Source organism: Felis catus, chromosome E1 (genome assembly GCF_018350175.1).
Source record: "Felis catus isolate Fca126 chromosome E1, F.catus_Fca126_mat1.0, whole genome shotgun sequence".
NCBI lineage: Eukaryota > Metazoa > Chordata > Mammalia > Carnivora > Felidae > Felis > Felis catus.
Genome location: NC_058381.1, coordinates 5,201,437 through 5,221,635, shown reverse-complemented (window position 1 = coordinate 5,221,635; position 20,199 = coordinate 5,201,437). Strand labels below are relative to the sequence as shown.

At 48.5% G+C, this 20,199-nt stretch overlaps 1 protein-coding gene and 1 long non-coding RNA gene across 4 annotated transcripts in view; one reads left to right on the top strand and one right to left on the bottom strand.

The window, feature by feature from the left end:
* Positions 1 to 20,199, bottom strand: part of ADPRM (ADP-ribose/CDP-alcohol diphosphatase, manganese dependent) — a 578,681-nt gene that overhangs the window by 32,787 nt on the left and 525,695 nt on the right. The gene's annotated exons all lie outside the window — the stretch shown is intronic.
* Positions 15,450 to 20,199, top strand: part of LOC109494183 — a 32,565-nt gene continuing 27,815 nt past the window's right edge. For all 3 annotated transcript variants that reach the window (XR_006590021.1, XR_006590020.1, XR_002148824.2), the window contains exon 1: positions 15,450 to 15,632. This is a non-coding gene — a long non-coding RNA (uncharacterized LOC109494183). The remainder of the gene's footprint in view (positions 15,633 to 20,199) is intronic.

The window sequence follows — 20,199 nt, the reverse complement described above, 5'->3', positions numbered from 1 at the left end:
CCAGAAATCTCATAGCAGCGCCATTTGTAATAACCCCCCAAATGGAAACCATTCAAATGTGCATCAATAGTTGAATGGACAAATAGTGTCACATACACACAATGGAAGACTAGCAATGATACACCATGGCCACACAGCGACACATGATATGGATGGATTCATCTTACAATGTTCAGCAAAAGAAGCCAGACACAATATGTATACAAAGAAAGAAACTCTATGCTGTTAGAAGACGTGAGAGTGTTCACGCTGGTGGGATTGGGGGTGAGTAAGTGGAAAAGGGGACTCAGGGGTTTCTGGGGTGCTGGTCATATTCTTTCTTGATTTGGGTACTGGTTATACAGGTATGTTCAGTTTGTAAAAATGCATTGGATGGTATTTTTTAAAAATCGAAGCATAGTTGACACACAGGGTTACATTAGTGACTCAACAAGGCTATACATTGTGCTATGCTCACCACAACAGTAGCTACCACATTCAATGGTATTCTTCTGTGCACTTTCCTGTTTTTAGATTATGTGCACATTTCCTGCAGGTATGTTGATTAAACGTTTACAAAATATGCCTATTGGACAGACAGTCACACTACAGTTTGTACCTCATCCAACATCCCTGCACACAATCTACTCAGTGTGTAGGTCGATACGGGGACCCATTTATGGCTCGCTCGTTAAGTGAGCAGTTCAGCTCAGAAAAATCCCCAGTCACTTGCCTTAGAGTACCGGACACCCATCCTTAAGGTGATTTCCAAGCATGTTCCAAGCTGAGTTAAATCTGCTAAACGACTTATTCTGGTTACACGGAGAGAGACTTCTACAGTCTGACCTATCGCCTACATCCTGACTGTCAGAAAACTTCCCTTCGTATTTAGGAAAGAAGCTCTCTTTCTGACTAAGCTAGCAGGGAAAGTATTTCCTGAGCCTTGGCTCTGTGTTGTGGCATCCAGACAGACATGTGAACAAAAATCACTTTTCAACCCCTGACATCCACGAAGATCGGAGGCTGACAGCAAGCAGGTGTATCTGCTTTGGCAACTGGTCTTGTTTTGGCCCCGTAGTATGCTACTTTAAATTTGAATTAGCTGCCCATATTTAAACATCGGACGTTCGCCCCAAACTTCTCCGGAAAAAAAAGCGTCAGCCATCTTCCTGGGTCCCACACCAGCTCTCTCCTCTCGGCCACCTCCGTCCTTGGCCCCTGCAGACATGCGGTGGCAACTCCTAATGTAGAAAGTTGGAAAACAACACCGAAGGGCCCTTGTTCTGATGGATTTTATAAGGCAGGATGCTGGGTATTTCATCAATTGGATGAACCCATATTGATGGCCCAGACCCTGTGTTGGGGGCTAAGCCACTCATGTAAGCATTTGGGCTTTAGTTTCATCCTCTGGAAAATAAGAGAACTGGGGGAGCCTGGGGGGCTCCGTCAGTTAAGCGTCCGACTCTTGACTTCAGCTCAGGTCATGATCTCACAGTTCGTGGGATCAAGCCCTGCGTCGGGCTCTGCACTGATGGTGAGGGGCCTGCTTGGGACTCTTTCTCTCTCCCCCCCCCCAATAAATAAATAAAAAACATTTAAAAATATTTAAAATAAGAGAATTGAACTGCGTCTTTTCTACAGTCCCCTCCAGTTTGAAATTTTGGTCCATCTGTGATTTCAATTAACTCTGGAGAAGCGGGGTGTAATTACATTTCGTGAATCAGTCGGCCATTCCAAACTAGCGTGCACGAGTTCAGGCACGCATAACCAGCCCCTGTCATGGTCACTGGGGTCCAGCGTGGCCTTTGTCCTTGAAGACTTGGGCTTAGGGGACTCTGAGGAGCCCTAGGAAAGGGGACCCTGTAAGAAAACACCCCACCTCCAGACTCTACTTCACAGAAGGCGTTGGATGGTTTGGGCCTAGAAGCCTTGGCACATTTCCCCCATTTTTCACACCAGTGAAAATGGAAATCCCCAGCTGCCCCCGCGCCAGACCCGCTGAGTCAAAGTCTGCATTTTAACCGGATCCTTTGGAGATTTTTGTGGCGCTCACGTTGGAGACGTGCTGGGTCAGGATCCCCTTGGACGGATGCTCTAATGGTGGGCCACTTAAGAAGAGGCATGGCCCTTTTACCTTCATCTCTGCCTGTCCCAGCCAACAGTCAGGACGCAGGGGGACAGTCGGCGGGCAGTCCTGGCCTCACTCTTTCTTCACCGGCAACGCTGGGGGGATATTCACACTCACCTCGGTGGGACAAGCTCCCGGCGCGTTAGCCCCAGCTCTCGCTGACCCTGCCTCTTCCTCTCCTACTCAAGAAAGCATCTTGGAATTCCAGAGAGCGGGAAATGACTGCTTCAACCCACTGTAAGTTTTCAAAAGCAAAGCGTGCGTGTGCCTTCCTCCCTTTACTACCGTCAAACAACAGATTACTCTGACCCCCTTCACAACGGCTCGCGACACGCCCCAACTGCTCGCGACACACAGCCCAGAGCCTGCTAGAACGGGGCCTGGGAAGGAGGGGGAGGCTCTGAGAGGAGGAAGAGCCTGCAGGGCCCGGTCCCCTTCCAGGCAGATGCTAATGAGCCTCACCAGCCCTTAACCTTCCTGCCAGAGGGGCAGGCCGGTAATGTGATGAGCTGTCATTGTTCGTTATGGGGACAGCTGATGGGCCCAGAGGTGTCCATGGGCACAGACCAGCCTGTAGGGGCAGCCTAAGAGGGGGGCTGTGCTAGGGGCAGAGGGCCTGGGGGGGACAGGGGACAAAGAAATGCCCCCCCTCCAGATCAGCTTGTTTTGCGTGAACGCTGAGCAGTTTTTCCCCACTCAGGCTATAAGGAGAGGCTGCTCTGTAGAGAGCTTGCTTCCCCCAAACTGCTGGCTGTCGTAACAGGGTCCGGTGCACTGGCCAACCAGAAAAATGAATCTGGGGGTCTCTCAGCCTTACACGCTCCAGGACAGGGGCCGGTGGAGAGAAGAGAAAATAAAAGGAGAATGTGGACCCGGAGGAAGGAGGGGTGCAGGGAAGGACAAAGCTTTTCTGCTGGTCCTGAAGAGAATTCCACTTTCCCCCAGGTAAATCAGCCCCCACCCATGCACCCCATCCCAGGTGGTTCATTGGGTCCTGGGTCTTAAGAGCGGCCGGCACCCTGCAGGTGTCAGGGGCGGGGGGTACTTCTAATTCCAGCAGTGGCAGGCAGCTGTCGGGTCCAGTGGCCTTTTGTCGCTTCCCGTAGTACATCAGTGATCGCTCTGAATTGCCTCCCGTGATCCAAGCCGCCGTCGTGCGCCTGGGCTCCGGGACCTCCCCACTTTGTTTCCTCCAATCCCAGGAGGCAATGGTGGCTTCCTGCCATTTTGAATCTCTGGGATAGTTCATCTTCCTCTCTGTGGCTCTTTCAGCCCTTCCAATGCTTTTGTAACGTGTTCCATCCAGCGCGTTTCTGACGTTTGAAGTATTTCGCATGGTTTCTGATTTTCTGGATGGATTTTGTCCAATAAAACCAGGAGAGAGAGCGAAAAGGAGGTTGGTGGGCGGGCATTGAAGCAAAGAAGAAATATGTGATGTGGCCAGAAGGTCAGTTCTGATGGAGAATGGGAATGAATTCAGAAGGCATTTGTACACCTGGGTGGCTCAGTCGGTTGAACATCCAGCTCTTGATTTCATTTCAGGTCACGATCCCACGGTTCGTGGATTCGAGCCCCACATCGGGCTCCACACTGAGAGTGTGGAATCTGCTTGGGATTCTCTCTGTCTCTGCCTCTTCCCCTCTGGCGCTCTCTCTCTCTCTCTCTCTCTCTCTCTCTCTCTCTCTCTCAGAATAAATAAACTTTAAAAGAAGAGAAAAATGAGAAGGCATTTGTATTCCATCAGAGGACATACCTAGAGCACAGAGTGATGCCAACAATACCATGCTTCCTTGAATGGTGCCTTGGGGTTTGGATCTTCTCTTCCCCTCCCCGTCCTTCCCCGAGGAGCCTACAGTCTCAGGCACAGTCCAGCTAACAGTTTCCTGGGGCTCCACCTCAAGCCCTTGCATCTGTCCTTCTCCCTGGAAGGAAGTGCTTGGCGATTGCCTTGAGCTTATTGGAAGCCAGAACTTCAAGGCTTGACTTTGTGTCCCGTGAGATGCCAGGAACTTCCAGAGACTCCCTCAGCCCTGTTATTTGTGGTCAACATCATCTCCTCCTCTAAATGAAAGCTAACAAAGAAACAGTGGGTGTTTTGTGTGCGAATTCCAGCCTCTGCAGGCGGAGTCTTCTCCATTTCCAGCCAAAACCTTGGGTCAAGGATGGCAGGAAGGCAGCGGGAGGAGGGAGCTAGTGAGGGGCTGGGTCAAGTAGCTGCTGGGCCTGGAGGAGCACTTTGTAAAGGGGCGGGGTGGAGGGGGGAGGTCATCAGCTTAGAATGAGCATGTGGGAATAAAGTCAGGGGCTGGAGGGGCATGAGGAACGAGACCCTGCTACATGGTGGAGGGAAGGCTTGATGAGCGTTAGAGAAGCCCCTGTTGAGATCCAATAGCAGAGATCTGTGATCTACAGGGACTGTTTCATAACTCTCTCTAGAAAGACCCCGTAGCCAAGGAGTGGAGATAAAAAACAGTGCAATTTACTCAGAGCAGGGGCGTGGGCAGAACAAATGGTCAAGAACTCTGTTCTACGGGAGTTCCGTGATCACTGTCAAATGGCTGACCATGCACGTCAGGCTCTGTAAGGGAACAAAACTGACCACAGCTCATAACTTCTGGAAACTCCCCCTTCCGGCCCCCCACCCCAGTGCCTCCCCTGATGGGGTCGTAAAATAATTTCTCCTGTGATTTGCCACAGGTTGGGACCTTACGACGCTCGGTTGAATCCAATAGCAAAGAACAAAGACTAATATCTAAAATTGTGCCTCTTTTGGTCCTACATTTGGGCCAGTTCCTTTCTTGTTTTACTGTGGAGCATTGTGCTGACTCCAGAATCTTCAGTGGAGCTGTCTACGGAAGAGAGTTGGGTCCACGCTCTTTCCCCCACACCCAACCCCCAATCCCAAACTAAGACTTTGCTGGCTCACCATAATAGGTCTCATGGGCCTGCTGGCTGGGTTGTCACTAACAGGACTCCTTGCGTCCCCCGGGCCCCTTGGCTTCATCTGGCTCCATCTGGGGAGGTAATAGGGTTGAGGACCAAGTGCCCAGGAGGGTCTTAGCTGGAGAAAGAAGCCCACGTTCTGGATTTGGATGGGGATTTGGATCCTTCCAGGGCCCTGGACCACAGCAGGACGGGACTTGCAGGGAGGCCGCAGCACAAAGACTGGACGGCCAGCCAGATAGGAGAACGCCGACAAACATTGAGGTGGCTGTCTAAATACAAGAAGGTGACTTTCAGGAGGACCCGAGGGGTCTGGGAGACTCTAGGAGCACCGTAGGTCCAGGATTAAAGGCAGACACAACCCCAGAGGTTAGCTGGGACAAGACGTGTCACACAGGGCACCCCGTGCCCGGGCCCGCAAGACGCCAAGTTCACGCCAGGAGCAACAATGGGTGGGACCACTGAGTCAGAAGCAAGTCCGTGGCTCTTTTCCCCATGAGCTCAAGGAAGGCTGGGGAGGAGACCGCAGTGTCTGCTAAGGTGACACAGCCGAGCACTCTTGGCATCTGTGACCCAACAGTCAGGGCAGGTGCCCGAGAAAGTAAGACTAGAAAGGGAAGGAAGCCAGCTACGGGTGCTGAGTAGAGAAAGCAGCATTTCTGGCTCCGAGGTCAGGACACAGAGTTGAGGCTGGGGGCAAGGGCGTGGTGAGCCGTGGGGTCCAGGGCAGTTGGAGAAGGACAGTCTCCTGGTCAGTGATGGAACAGCACACAACTTTCAGTATGTAAAGTGCTGACGGCTAGATAACGTGCCCGATCAGAATGAAGTCAGAGACAAAAGTCAGGAAAGAGCCTAGACCTTTCTCGCCCCCAGTTTCCTTACGTAGCTTTCTGAATGGACCTACATGGAAGGCGCGTCAGGACGGGGACACGTTCCAAAGACTAATTTTCTCAAGAGCACGCCGGTTGACAGAGTAGAAGAAGGAAGGGGCTTTGGCTAGATTAAGGCAAAGACAGATGAGTATAAATTATGTGGTGGGTAGCTGATCAGTCGGAGCGGGAGAATTAATCTATGGCATGCGTGTCTCTGGATGCGCGTGGTGATATAATTCAGAAATGGCAGTGAGGCAGCATTAAGGTTGAGAAATGGTACAATTAGAAGAGCCAAGAATCACCTCTGTGAAGGCTCCTGCGTCGTCATTAATTCAGCCACATTACCTTCCGCAAACACTGCACAAGGTCCTGTTTGCAAGCCTTCCAATGACTCACAGAGGAAGGCCGGCTGCCAGCGGCATTTCTGGGGCTCCTTGGGGGAAATTCGCACTTTTCTTACTTGACCAGCCTCTAGAGTTAACCAAGTCCTGCCCGGAACAGATGCAGACGGCATGTGTTTAAGCACCGCAACCCTGGGTGAGCTGGCAGGGTGGGGTGGGAGGGGTGGGGGCGGTAAGAAAAATGAGAAGGTGATTAGCTGCCTAGTGGTAGCCGGCGTTTCTGTTTCTGTAGATCTGGGCTGGGGCCCGAGATTCTGCATCTTTCACAAGCTCCCAGGGGTGCTGACGCTGCTGGTCCCAGGACCGCCTTTGAGTAGTGAGGGTCTAGATGCTCTGGATGAGAGGCACGGGCGTCACCTGGGAGCCTGTTAAAAATGCAGACCGCAAGTCCCACCCCCCAGCCCCCTGAATCAGGGTCTGCGTCCAGAACAGATTCTCTGGATGATTTACTTGCTTATTTATGTTTGAGGAGTGCTGCTTTAGAGGACCTCCTTGGTTTCCTTAGAAAGATCTGGGACACCCCTAAAATGGTATGCAAAATTGCCCCGACACGCTTGTGCGTGTTTAGGCCACAGATGGCGCTCCAGTCCTTGAACCCTGCAGTGCATTTCTCCTCCCTCCTGGGTTCTCAACTGAAGGAGAGGTAGTGACGGAAAAATAGCCAAATAGAGAACTCAATACAGAAAAAAAGAGAAAAGAAAAAAGGCTGTAAACCAGAGCCTCTGAGCCAGTGTTTGATGTGTCCCGATGTGCCAGTTCTCTACCAGCACAGGCAGGCGCATACGCCCAAAGAGACCAGCAGGATTTCCTTGTCTTGTAGAAATGCTCTCCTGTCCCCTCCACCACAAGAACAAAGGTGGCCAGTCTGCTTCCCCCTCCCAGGTGCAGACGGAGACACGCAGGTTCTGGCCAGTCAGCCCAGAAAGGCAGATGGGACCTTATGCATGCTTGACCTCACGGGGAGAGGGCTTGTGTGTGTGTGTGTGTGTGTGTGTGTGTGTGTGTGTGTGTCTGGGGCAGGGAGGTGGGACTCCAAAAGTAAAAGAAGAAAACGATCTTGGTTGCTGTCACTATAGTCATTAAACACATCCAGATGTGGGACAGTCAGATTAGTAATTGCTCTTGTGACAAGTCCCTAAGTGGGTTTGGCAGAGAGACGAAGTTCCTCTACCCAGCCCTACCCATCATGGGTAGAGGGAATAGAAGTTTCCATTCCCTGTGGGGTGAAGAAGAGCTACTGGGAGGGAAGCTACCACTGTAAAAATGGGGAAAGAGTCTATATGCCCAAAGAGACCCATGTAGGACAAAAGCTTCAGATGCCCCCATCCAGAGCCTGCCTTGGCTACCACTTGAAGCCTGGAATAAAGAGGTACCAGGGTCTTGAGAGATGCCCTCAGCCAGCTCAGGCTGCCGGTGGGGGGGCGGGGGGGGGGGGTGGGCAGACTCCTGAGCAAAGATGTCCAACCAGTTCAATATGTGACCAGCTGGGGTGGGGACAGCTCACCACAGCCTCCTCCCCACGGCCCAGGGATGTTCCGGAGGTAAGAGGAAGGGTAATTAACCCCTCTGACACGCCCTCTTCCCTACAATCCACCGGCAACCAACCTATCAATGTCTGTACGTCTCCTGAGAAGCCAATGGGTGCTTAGCCTCCAGGGCCCCCTCCCCTTCAGAGACCTCAAGCGCTGGGAGCCATTGAGGGTTGTGGAGTATTCCAGGAGGAGTGGGGACACCAGCTTTGTCATCGGAAATGGTTTCTATTCAATTCAAACTGCAGGATTTGGGGTTTCGAGCAGTTTGGGGGGGGGGTTGTTTGTTTTGTTTTGTAAATTGAAGAGAGATTTCAAAAGAAAAGTAGTTGAGTTCCCACGGCTCCGGAAATTCATTTTGGCTATTTTCTCATTCTAATATTTGTTCTTGTATCATTTTTTTTTCTTTTTCTTAAAGTGGCCTTCCACCCAGCACTGATACTCTAACGTTGCTGCAATCATGAATAATATGAAGTGGTCTCTCACCACAAAAAGCTGAGAAGGTTGACTCCAGATTCCTCTCCCCCCATTCTTGTTTAAACCAGAATGAGGGTTTTTTTTTTCAGTGCACCTTCACTTCTCGGCCATGATAAGAAGGATAGAAGCCAACAGTGTCCTTAAAGGGCTTTTGACAGATGCGCTGAAACTCAAGTTCTCCTAGAAGCAATGCAGGTCTGCTCTACCCCCCTGGAGCATGTCTAGTTAAAAACAAATCAAAAATAAAAAAATCAGCACATTCCTCTTTATGTTGCTCGTGGTTGGAAGACCTAAAGTTTGTTCCATGCTCTTTAAAGCTCAAGCATGCAGCGCCCTCCCACCCCTGTCACAGTCACCTGTAAGTCTGCTCCCTTTTACCCATCTCTTTTAAAGCCCCATCTTCCTGCCTTGGTTCCAGATCACATTATCTCCAGGAAGTGGGGGACAGCAACAGTATAGGACTCACTCAGGGCAGTGGGGAAGGACGGTAAGCCTATGACCCCATGAGGGGCTGCCCAGATCTGAGAGGGGAAGAGAAATTGCCTTAAGTTTGTTGTTTGAGTGAATCTCAGATGGATAAACGTTGGGTATTTGGGTCAAAGGTCCAGGGTAGAGGTCTACCAGTAGAATCGGTAGTCATTAAGGCCAGGGTTTTCACCTGGGGATAAGGTCTGGGCAGCTTCTCTCTCCCCCACCCTTCTCTCTCTCTCTCTCTCTCTCTCTCTCTCTCTCTCTCTCTCTCTCCATCCATCCATCCATCTACCCATCCATCATATCTACCTACTTACCTACTTACCTACCCACCTACCTACCTACTCTATCTATCATCTATCCTTTGTATATCTTAACTGTAACTAATTCACAGCATTGATGTTAAGATTAAGTGAGATTTTGTACATAGAGACTCTTTATAAATCCCAACGGTCTTATATTTACAGGTGTAGCCTACCCCACAATTTGGGGACTTTCTCAATGACAACATGACCTTGGTAGAGAGATTCTGTTATTTTCGGTGTGTTTTCTTCACCATCAACTTCACCATTCTGTCCACTAGACATTCTACATATTTGTCTCAGAAGAAGGTTGACAAAATGGTTAAGCCTTGCTTTTGCAATTTGAAACGCGAGGTCTCAGGAGGAAGGGGGGCAATGCAGGATTCTGGCAATAGATTTTGTACAGGCTGTGTAAAAGCAAGGCTTCTCTATACCTCACCACCACCACCAAAGAAAGGAAAGAGAGGTGACAGAGTATGGATGACACCCAGAGGGACCAGGCAGAAAGATATGGAATCAACACAAAGAGCTTCCCAAACTTCACCCTGTGTCAGAAAGAAAGCTTTCAATATTTCCAGGACTCAGGAAAAACGTGGGAGCCAAGTGAGTCCTTGCAGGGGGCATGAGCCCTGTAGAGAAACTCTGTGGCTGTCCCCCATTTTGATGTCAGCCGTGACCAACAGATCATTTGATGATCATCCTACAGAAGTGACACCTATGATGCACACACTTATTTTTGGTTGCCATCTAACTTACTCCATTTGTAAGCCCTCCTTTAAACACTGCAAGACACTTCTAAGACCCATACTCAGAGGATGGGATGAGGACATACCAATGAGGTGGGAAGAGGCATGGAAAGGCATGCCCCTGCACCCATGCCTCAGTCAGACTTCGTAAAAACAATTGGAGATCTTCCTTGGATTGAATACAATGGCAAGAGAGGTACCACCACCCCCACCTCAGTGAAAAGAGGAATTAGAGAGCCCCCTCCCCAAAAAACAAGTCCTAGAGAAATACAAAACCCAGGAAAGCAGCAATAGCATGAATTGTCCCGGTAACCAACATGAGTGTGCTTGGTGATTGATCCCCATTCCCTGTATTTCTCTGAATAATGAAGAAAAAATTTTTTTCATCTAACATATTCCTTTTTTTTTTTTTTCAGATACAGCATACGTCATATACTTCAGTCATCCCTGATCCCATCCATTCTTAACACCTTCACCACTTAACAACTCTTCAAAACAAATATATTTTGGAGGTAGAGCTGGTAGAACTTGCTGATAGATCACATAGAGATATTGAGGGAAAGGCAGGAGTCAAGAATGACTTCAAGCATGTGGGGCTCAGCAAGTAGCCATGGTGATGTCATCTACTGAGATGTAGAGGGAGGAATAAGTATTGATGCCTGAATTATGTGATTTATCGAGCTTATTACTGCTTTATTTTCTGGCTTTGCTATTGGAGTATAAGCTTCATGAAAACAGGGACTTCATCTTTTTTTCTTTTTGCCCCGTGGACTAGAATAATGCTTGTAATAATGATGACACTCAATAAACATATGTTGAATGAATACACCATGGGAATGAAAGGTAAGTCCAATAGCAGTGAGGGAGAGAGATGGGCTTGGGATGGGGGGGGGGGGATATGGTTCAGTTTAGGAAACGTTAAGTTCAAGGATCCTTGGAACCCTTGGACTGAAAACATCATATAGGTTGTTGGATGTTGGAGCTTGGCACTTAGGAAGGGGGTCAAGGCTGAAGAGGAAAATGTCAGGGTCATCAGCATCCTGTTGGCACTCAACACCGTGCAACTGATGAGGTCACCTAGGATGAGGTCTCTTTGGAGATGAGAGGGAAGATCCCTGAGGGCCACCAACACTTAGAGATCTAGGAGAGCATGAGGAGTCAGCAAAGGAGTTCATGATTATGTAGGAGGTCATAGATGGTACTGTCTCCAAAACCAGGAGAGGGAAGGGTTTTAAGAAGGAAGAATCACACAGCTGTGTCACATTCTGCTGAGAAAATGCACCAGGTGGGGTTGTTTCTGCATCTTCCATGGAATCACAAGCTCACCGAGAGCCATGATTCTGTTGTTGGGTCACTCTATGCCCCAGATCATGCCATCCCTGCCCATGTTGTGATAAGGTGCACTAGGGAGGCTGATGTACAGAGTACAAAGGGCTGCCTCAGGGAAACACGAGAGAGGTGTGGGTCTTGGTCCCAGCTGACGACACTGGCTACCTTTGATGGGGAGGGCTGGGCAGATGGCAGATTATTTTCCAGTTAGTATTCATAACTCTATGTTGTACTTATACTATGTCCATTTCGCACGCTTCCCAAAGCCAGGGTGTTGGTCAATACTAGAGAAAAATACACCTTACAGTGTGGGGGTTAAGAGGATGGACTTTGGATTCGGACAGACCTGAATTTGATTCCTGATGCTGCTGACAACGAAGTCTCATCTTTCTGGGTCTCAGTTACTATCAGATTGGATTAGAAAAAAATCACCATTGTCCCTTTAAATACCGCATCCTATGATCATGGGGTTCTCTGAGGGCACAATGCAAAAGGGGTGAGTTTCTGAGGACTTCAACCCATGCTTGACAATTAGTCAATACCCAAAGGTGTATCCTGTCTGTCACCAAACTGTCTGTCACCCAGTCGCCTTCCCAAAGTCTGTGCCAAGACAGACGAACTTTTGTTCCTGTCGCTGGCATGACTACTGGGACCAGGGGACCAAGTATGGCCTCATAGTTGTTGCTTGCTTGACGGGTGTTAGGCAGCGCATAAGCTGATGGTGTGGAGGCCAGGCATTTCATTTATGTGGCCCAATGCTGAGTCACTGGAGGGGGTGGCTGGGGGAGCAGCATTCCAGAGTCGTCTGCCCTTTTCTGGAAAGACTCTGATATAAACGCATCTGTTTGTTAGGAATGATGACCAGATCGCCTTGTCATACATTTTAAGGGAGGACAGACAAGTTTGGTCTGGAGTGGAAGGGGCCCGAGGGAGCATCACAACTGCCTGTGGTGTTCCCAATCCACTGAAGGACGTCACGTATGTTCTCTCCAAGGTACGGGGCTGTGAAATGGAAGGGAGTTGTGCCCCTAATGCTCCAGAGAATGAATGAGGATAGAAGTCACCAGGGAGGTTAGTTTCAGCTTCGCATGAGAGACAAGACAGCAGAGTAGCTGAGAGCATGAACTTTGGAGTCGACAGGTTATACGATCTTAGGCACGCAATTTGACTTCCCTCACATCGATTTTATCGTATATAAAATAGGGAACAAGTATTTAAGGTGTTGAGCATTGTGTCCAGGCCATATTCTCTTTGGTTTCACTAGGATTAGAAACAGAATTTCAACAGAGTGCTCCAATAGTGGGCAAGGACCGCTGTTCAGGGAGCCAGCCTCTGAGACTGGAGGGAATGGGTGAAGGACCATCTGATGAAGAAGAGAGATCTCAGCATAGAGGCAGGCTCTGTCTCAGTTTGGGACCCAAAGTCTAAGCAATGATTCTATACGTAGCTCATCAGGTCCCCTCTGATTCTGACTTCCAAAATGGAAGTCCAGCTTTGCTTTGCTTTCCTGAAAAGGGCAAGTGAGCTGAAAAATACACCAGAAGTACGAGACGTTCTTTTACATGGATTCTCGGGGCAGCAGTTTCCAAGGAATCTGAATGGGAAAAGACAAGAGCAGAATGCACTGTCTGTAGGAACATACCTGCCTTAGGCTGAGCGAGGGGGAGCCTCCTGATGCAGTTGTCTGTACTACTGAGTGTCTTGTGACTGTCACTATGGCAACCCATGGCTGAGAGGCCCTGGCTGCCAGATCACAGATGGGCACAGTTAACCTCTCCCTCACCAGTGGCAGAAGACCCAGACACCCCAATAGATGCAAAACCTTGGTCTCCACGCCTTCTGAAATAAAGTATCTGAGGAGATACCACAGCCTGTTTAACACACACACACACACACACCCTCTTTTGTTATAGCAGCAGAACCTGTTCTTTGTATATGGAAGCACGTGAAATAGGACAGTTGTCTTAGCTGTTCTGGTCAAGGACAGGATGGAGAGATTGCACATCTTCCCTCTTCTGAGATAGTTCACAAGGTATTTCTTAAAAAAAAATTTTACCTGTTTATTCACTTTTGAGAGAGAGAAAGAGACAGAGCATGAGGGGGAGAGGAGCAGACAGAAAGGGAGACACAGAGTCCAAGGGAGGGTCCAGGCTCTGAGCCATCAGCACAGAGCCCGACATAAGGCTCGAACTCACAGACCATGAGATCATGACCTGAGCTGAAGTTGGACGCTTAACCGACTGAGCCACCAAGTCGCCCCATTCACAAGGGATTTCTGGAGGACAGGAGGGCTCCAAGACCCCATAAGGAATTATGTTTGAAATCCCATTGGTCTATAGTCTAAGTGTTGTAGGACTTGGAAGAAGAAGACTCCTGAAGACTGGAGAAGTCAAGGAAGGCTTCATGGAAGAGGTAGGATCTGAATTGGTCCTCGAAGGATGGATAGGAGGTGGTAGACAAGATTTCCAAGGCACTGTGTCTGATTGGTCTTCAGAAAGTTCTTTACCCTGGACTTCCCCATCGACTTCCTGTGTCCAGATCATTCTCATTTTCTCCTTGACCCCTCACTCTGTCTCCACTCCTGCTTGAAGGTGATGCTCTTCTGAGCTTCTCTGACAGCTAAGGAGGAGAGAGCCTCCATCTAAATCATTCATTCATTTAACACATATTCTTTGAGCACCATCTGTGTGTGACAAATCTGTGTGAGAGAAGCAGAAAGCAAAACTCGGCCTTCAAGGACTGTCAGCCTATCAGACGACCCACTCAGGGAAGCACCAGGGTGAGAGAGAGCACATACACATATTTATTAAAAATCGCACTTTTGTGTCTATAAGAATAACATACATTCATGGTGAAAAAGAGTTAAATGATGAAAGAACTAATATTACCATTCAAAAAAATTGTATATATTATTCATATATAAATGTTATAGATTTACTTTCAAAAGGATATTGTACTTTTTTAATGTTTATTTGTTTTGAGAGAGAGAGAAAGAGCATGTACATGTGGGGGAGGGGCAAAGAGAGAGAGGGAGAGAGAGAGAGAGAGAGAATCCCAAGCAGGCTCCCCATTGCGAGTGCAGAGCCTGATGTGGGGCTTTATCCCACAAACCGTGAAATCATGACCTGAGCCGAAACCAAGAGTCGGATGCTTAACCAACTGAACCCCCAGTGCTCCTATCTAGATTTATAATTTACATCTAATGCATATTGTAGAAAACAGCAAAAACTCTGTGGCTTAACTCCACAAAAATCTGTTGTCTGTGCCGCAAGCCCCACTGTTTCGGGAGGTGGTTTGTTCCACATAACCACTCCACACTATTTATTATGCCTCTATCTGAACATAATGCTTTAGGTTTTTTGAGAGGAGGAGAAAGCAATGGAAAGTTGGCCACTGGCAGTTAAATGCTCCGCACCTTTATGGAAGTTACACTGGCTCACATTTCCTAGGCCAAAGGTAGTCTTGTATCTGATTTAACATCAAAGTTGGCAGGGAAATACAATCCTTCCTTGTGTCTGAAAGGGGAGGGGGCCCCATACTGGTAAGCAGACTGCCAGGCAGAGTGTTCCAACATGTACATGTGCCATATTTGTCCTACCGACTCCCCTGCCCTTGAAAGAGCTGATGATATAGTTCACAATCTGTGCCAAACCTTAGGGCAGACGTCATACTAGAGGCCACTTGGGTCTGAAATGCCAGAATTGAAACCAGGATCCATAACCCAGGATGGGAAAGCTGGAGTGTTCCCAGAAGTAACAGAGTTCTCAGCTATATCCACACATTCAGGAAGCTGTGCAGGTACAGTGTATTACCAAGAGGTAATTTCACCATCAGGTGACCATGAACTCAACCAGAGTAGAGGTGGTCCCAAACAGACTTGTCTATTGAGTCTCATTTCAGTCCCTAGGGTCTTCACAGAAGGATGTCAGGGGTCCCTTCCTTCCCTGATCTCTCCCAGCTTCTTTTTCTCTCCTCCCTAAATGATCTCCTTACTTTTTGTACACCTCTACTTCTCCTTCCCTAACAGTGTCCCACTCCATCCTGGAGACAAGTCCTGAACATTTCCCCCAAGACAGTCTTGAAGTGTCATGAGCTGTTCTTCCAACACATAAGCCCATTGTAGAAGGACTTAGATATTTTTGATTCTTTATAAAATGGAGCACCTTCACCCTTTCTCTTGCTGCATTTCCCCACTCATGAGAAGGCACAGAGGGCATTGTTAAGCGGCCCCTGAAAACGGAACTTTCCAGGCTCTTGGATCCAAATCAGAACACAGGTGTTGAGTATGGAAGAGTCACTTCAAAACTCGGATTCCATGGATATGTGATCAGTAGTTAAAGGGTTAAAGCCACATTCGAAAGAAAGGTGACCCTCCTTCTCCTTGCTAATGTAATTGGCCAGAGTCCAAGCCATTGGCCAAGCCATACATGAGTGGGGCCACCTGATTTGAAAAAGGTAAGTAATAATCTCTCTCCTCTCCCGCCTACCCCTCCCATGGGGTAGGATTGATGCGTGAACTCAGAGCCTGCCTCATCAGGCCAGGACTGCCAAGTCTCTCCTTCATCCTACACAAGTGAATGCACTCATCATTGCCATGTTTAAGGGGGCTAAGACCCCAGGACTTGGATTCTGGCTTTAGGAGGAGATAGAAACCCAATTTGGGCTTCAAGTTAAATTTTATAATCTAGTTCTGCTCTTTCTGAGAGCTATACATTGAGGCGTTGAATACAAATGGGATTTTTGTGCCCCATATCACTTCTCTTTGTGTGTACCTCTTTTGGGGAAAAGGTGATGGGTCAGAAGATCGGAATTTGGGCAGGGCGCAGACCCTTAGCCAGAACAACATTAAAATCTACTCTTGACCTAACAACGTGCTGTTTGGAGATGGGTGAAGGCATCACAGAAGAGGGCATTGGAGCTGAGTCTTGAAGGATGAATGGGAATCTGACAGGCAGATAAGGGTACTTATGCCTTAGGTTACCTGAAAGGTGCGGAGGAGGGGAGTACCTGGAGCAAAGTTGCCCAGGAGCTTTCCTACAGCCACAAAGGCAGACTCTGCTTCTTTGATGTTCTCACCATCTAATTCGAGTTGTCTAAGTGATGGATGGGCTGGAAGGGTTGTTTCTCGGCGGGTAAAGGATTCTGCGTCTGCTCGATCGGCATGTTTTTGGCAGGCTGTCTATCTTGATTTGTTGCTTTGAAGGGCCATTGCTCAGAAAGCCTTTGTTATCAGCAGAGCCTGGGGCTGCTGGGTCACGTCTGTTTCTGTGCTCTAGCTGGCATGGCATGCTTTGTTATCTTTATCATCCAGCCTTTAGTAACTCCAAGCCTGGAGGAAGGACGGATCCAGCTTTCTGCTGGGCAACTCTGTGCATTTGGTGTTTGGTGAGCTGGAGATGCTGAGATGGGTTGGGAATCTTTGTGTTCGCTGCCAGGGACTTGGTGAGTAACCTGTGAACTCAGGGGGAGGATGAGGCACTTTATGGAGACAATAGTGATGGTAAGTAGGGTCGCCATGGATTGTACTCCACTTATGCCTTCAATCACTCATGCAGCAAGCATTTACCAAGCTCCTATTTTACTCCAGGTGCTGGACACAGGTAAGATACGGCACCTACTCTCCCCAGGAATAAACCCATGAACACAGCATGTGAATGTGCTGTGTCACAGGGAAGCTCGGAGGCCCCTTGGAGCATGGAGAAGGGTTTCTGCCTTAGCCTATGGTATGACAGGGTCAAGGAAGACTCAACCTCTAAGCACTTAACACGCCAGGTATGATCGTCATGAGGCTCACCCAATGACTATTTCAAGGATGCATCAACACTGTGTAGATGGTAAAGAAAAAAAGATGCACTGAGTTATTTTTATTGTTGCTCTCTGTGTCCACAGCACAACAGAATCCTTCAAACAACTGTGGTACCTAAGATTTGACTCAGGTTGCCTGTGACGTGGGTTCACAGCATTGCTTCCCCTTTCTAGACGCTTTCCTCCCAATCTTCTTCTTTACTCTTCCCCAAACCATATTTTTGTCAACAGCAACCTTGACCTAGCTTCATCTAGAAACCTCTTCTGAGCCTGATGAGTTCAAGGTCCCCTGCCCCCCCCCCCCACACTGGGGTTCCAAACGACTACACCTTCCAACCGCACTTTAGGAAGAGATGGCGGGCCAGGAGGAAGGGGATCTTCCCAGGCAGTTCAGAGGCCCGCTACAACTAACATGGCTTTCAAACATTCCTGATGTTGTCCTCAATTTGTTTTGTAATCGGGAATCTTATCTTTCCCACTCTATCACAATCTACTCGAGGGCAAGGCCAATGCCCTTGGATGCTTTTCTTTGCTCTACGTTGGCTGGTATGGTGAGAAGCACTCAGTGTTTGTCATCACTTTATCAGCGAGGCTGATAGAAATGAGGCTGTTAATTTCATCTTTGGGACTTCATTTGCAATTAAATGGATGGTGATGCCTTGGTTACGGCTTAATTAATAAATTCAATAAACATGAATTAAGGATCTATGATGAGTCAGACACTCTGCTAAGCACTGGCTCCACAGAGATGAATGGCAGGTCTCCGCTCTCAAGAATTTCATAGTTTAGTAAGAGACGAACATACGTCAACAGATATTTATAACGCCGGGGGGAATTGCTAGAGAATAGGTTTGCTTAAGGGACTGTGAAAACCCAAAGGAGAGAGCAAGAATCCATGCTTGCTGATTTTAAGGCTGCAAACAAAATTTCCAAAGAGGCAGAGGAAAGCTCTCCAGGCAGAAGTATTACGGGCGCAAAGACACAGGAGCGTGATGAGTCGGGAAGCCATCCCAGAGCAACGTGTACATCTCAGTGTGTCTGCGATATGGGCTCTGTGGTGGGGAACTGGGTCAGACTGTGAAAGCCCTTTTATACCAGCTCAGGAATTTGGGCTTTATGGGGTACCCACAAGAGCCGGAGGAGAGGGTTTTTTTTGGTTTTTTGTTTGTTTGTTTCTTACGTTTCATTTATTTTTGAGAGAGACAGAGAGCAAGCAGGGAAGGGGCAGAGAGAGAGGGAGACACAGAATCCGAAGCAGGCTCCAGGCTCCGAGCCGTCAGCACAGAGCCCGACGCGGGGCTCGAACCCACAGACGGCGAGATCATGACCTGAGCTGAAGCGGATGCTTAATGGGCTGAGTCACCCGGGTGCTCCGACCGAAGGAGACTTTTAACACACGGAGTACCATTGTCCTGCTTGCCCTTTCAAGAACGTAGCCTTTGGTCTGGGTCTGCCTGGGGTGCCAGGGTGGGCTACACAGGAGAGCTTGGGGAATCAAACGGATGGAAGAGAGAAGCTGGGATGCTTTTACTTTTTAAAAGACCTTTTCTATGAAAACAAAACATACAGATTTTAAATAGCTACGCATAAATATCAATTGCACTGGCTGCATATATGAGCAGGAAACCATTTAGAGAGTAAATGGCTTAAGGGCCACTTCTACGTGCTCCATTAATGTTTAACCACACCCTTGCATATTTAACCTGATCTTCTCCTGGGCAAGGGTAGAATTCCTCCATGTTAAAACTTTCTTGCACCAACACTTGAAGGTTTGTCCACAGCCCATAGTCCACGGTTAACCAACTTCCTTCCTGTCTTGGACCTATTTTCTATGGCATTCGTGACAGTGACCGTCGGTGGAGGTGAGGAGGGTGGCATCCCAAGTGTAAAGCATCCCAGGAGGCTTTGCAGGGCGCGCCAATACCCCATTCGGGTCCCCAGAGTCCGAAATCCCATCCCCAGCTCTGCAGATCCCCAAAACTAATTTCCTCGGTGTTCCAGAGTTAATGGAGTTCAGAAAGGCTGAGCTGACAAAATTTTGCCCGTTCTTTAATTTGCCCTGAGAAACGTATCTGCCGGGGGGAACAGTTACTCATGTCCTCTGGCCCAGCTGGCACATTTACTCCGTTTTGACATTTGCGCAAGAAGCGAAATCACAGCTTGAAGGCTGCGTGGGGAGATAGATGTAAGGCGCACGTAATTGATGCACCAGGTATGGCTGCCTGATGCCCCCATGTCCCTCGAAGGAATTTTCCTATCCATATGCCTGGGGAGCCCCCACCTCCCAGTTGCAGTTCAGCCCAGGTGTAGACAAAGCCTTGAGGAGAAACTATGATCTGAGGGGCTCACAGTATTTACCGTAGAAACTGAGAGGTGGTGGGCAATATCAAGCCTCCGAAGTAAATCCGATTGAATCGGTCCGGAGTTCCGACAGGAATCGTTTCACTCTGCAACATGTGTCTGGCGTGTTCGAAGTGCCAGGCATCACGTGCTACGTCAATAAACGAGACAAAGACTCTGTCAGGAGACTCAGAATTCGGTAGGAAGCCGACCCATTGGCTTGTGATGACCGTGCGGGGTAATGTCTGCTGTGATGGAGGCTTGTTCTAGATACGGTGGGAGCCGGGACCAAGTGCCCTAGTCCTGCCTGGGGGTCCAGAAAAGCTGCACAGAGGCCAAAAAGCTTAAGTCATTCTACTTCAGTATCTGGCTTTCACAGTGAAAGAAAATGCCATTTTTATGACGACGGTATTACCGAGAATATAATTATTATATAGAAAATTGCTATTAGCCTTGCGGTGTGTTTCTTTTTATGTTTAGGCATCAAGATCTGTGAGATTAAATGTGGAGTCCTACAGGGTCGTGCGGATTTCATTTAGCATGGTAACACGAGACAGTTAGGTCCATCTTAAAAAAAAAAATGACTGTTTGGCATCCTATCCTCTGGATAGGATGTTTATTTAACTAAACCCTGTTGTCAAACATTTTGGTTATTTTCTCTTTTCTTTCTCTTTTTTATTAAAAACTTTTTTTAATGTTTATTTATTTTTGAGAGAGACAGAGACAGAGACAGAGAGGGAGCAGGGGAGGGGCAGAGAGAGGGAGACACAGAATCCGAAGCAGGCTCCAGGCTCCGAGCTGTCAGCACAGAGCCTGATGAGGGGCTTGAACTCACAAACTGTGAGATCATGACCTGGGCCGAAGTCAGATGCTTAAC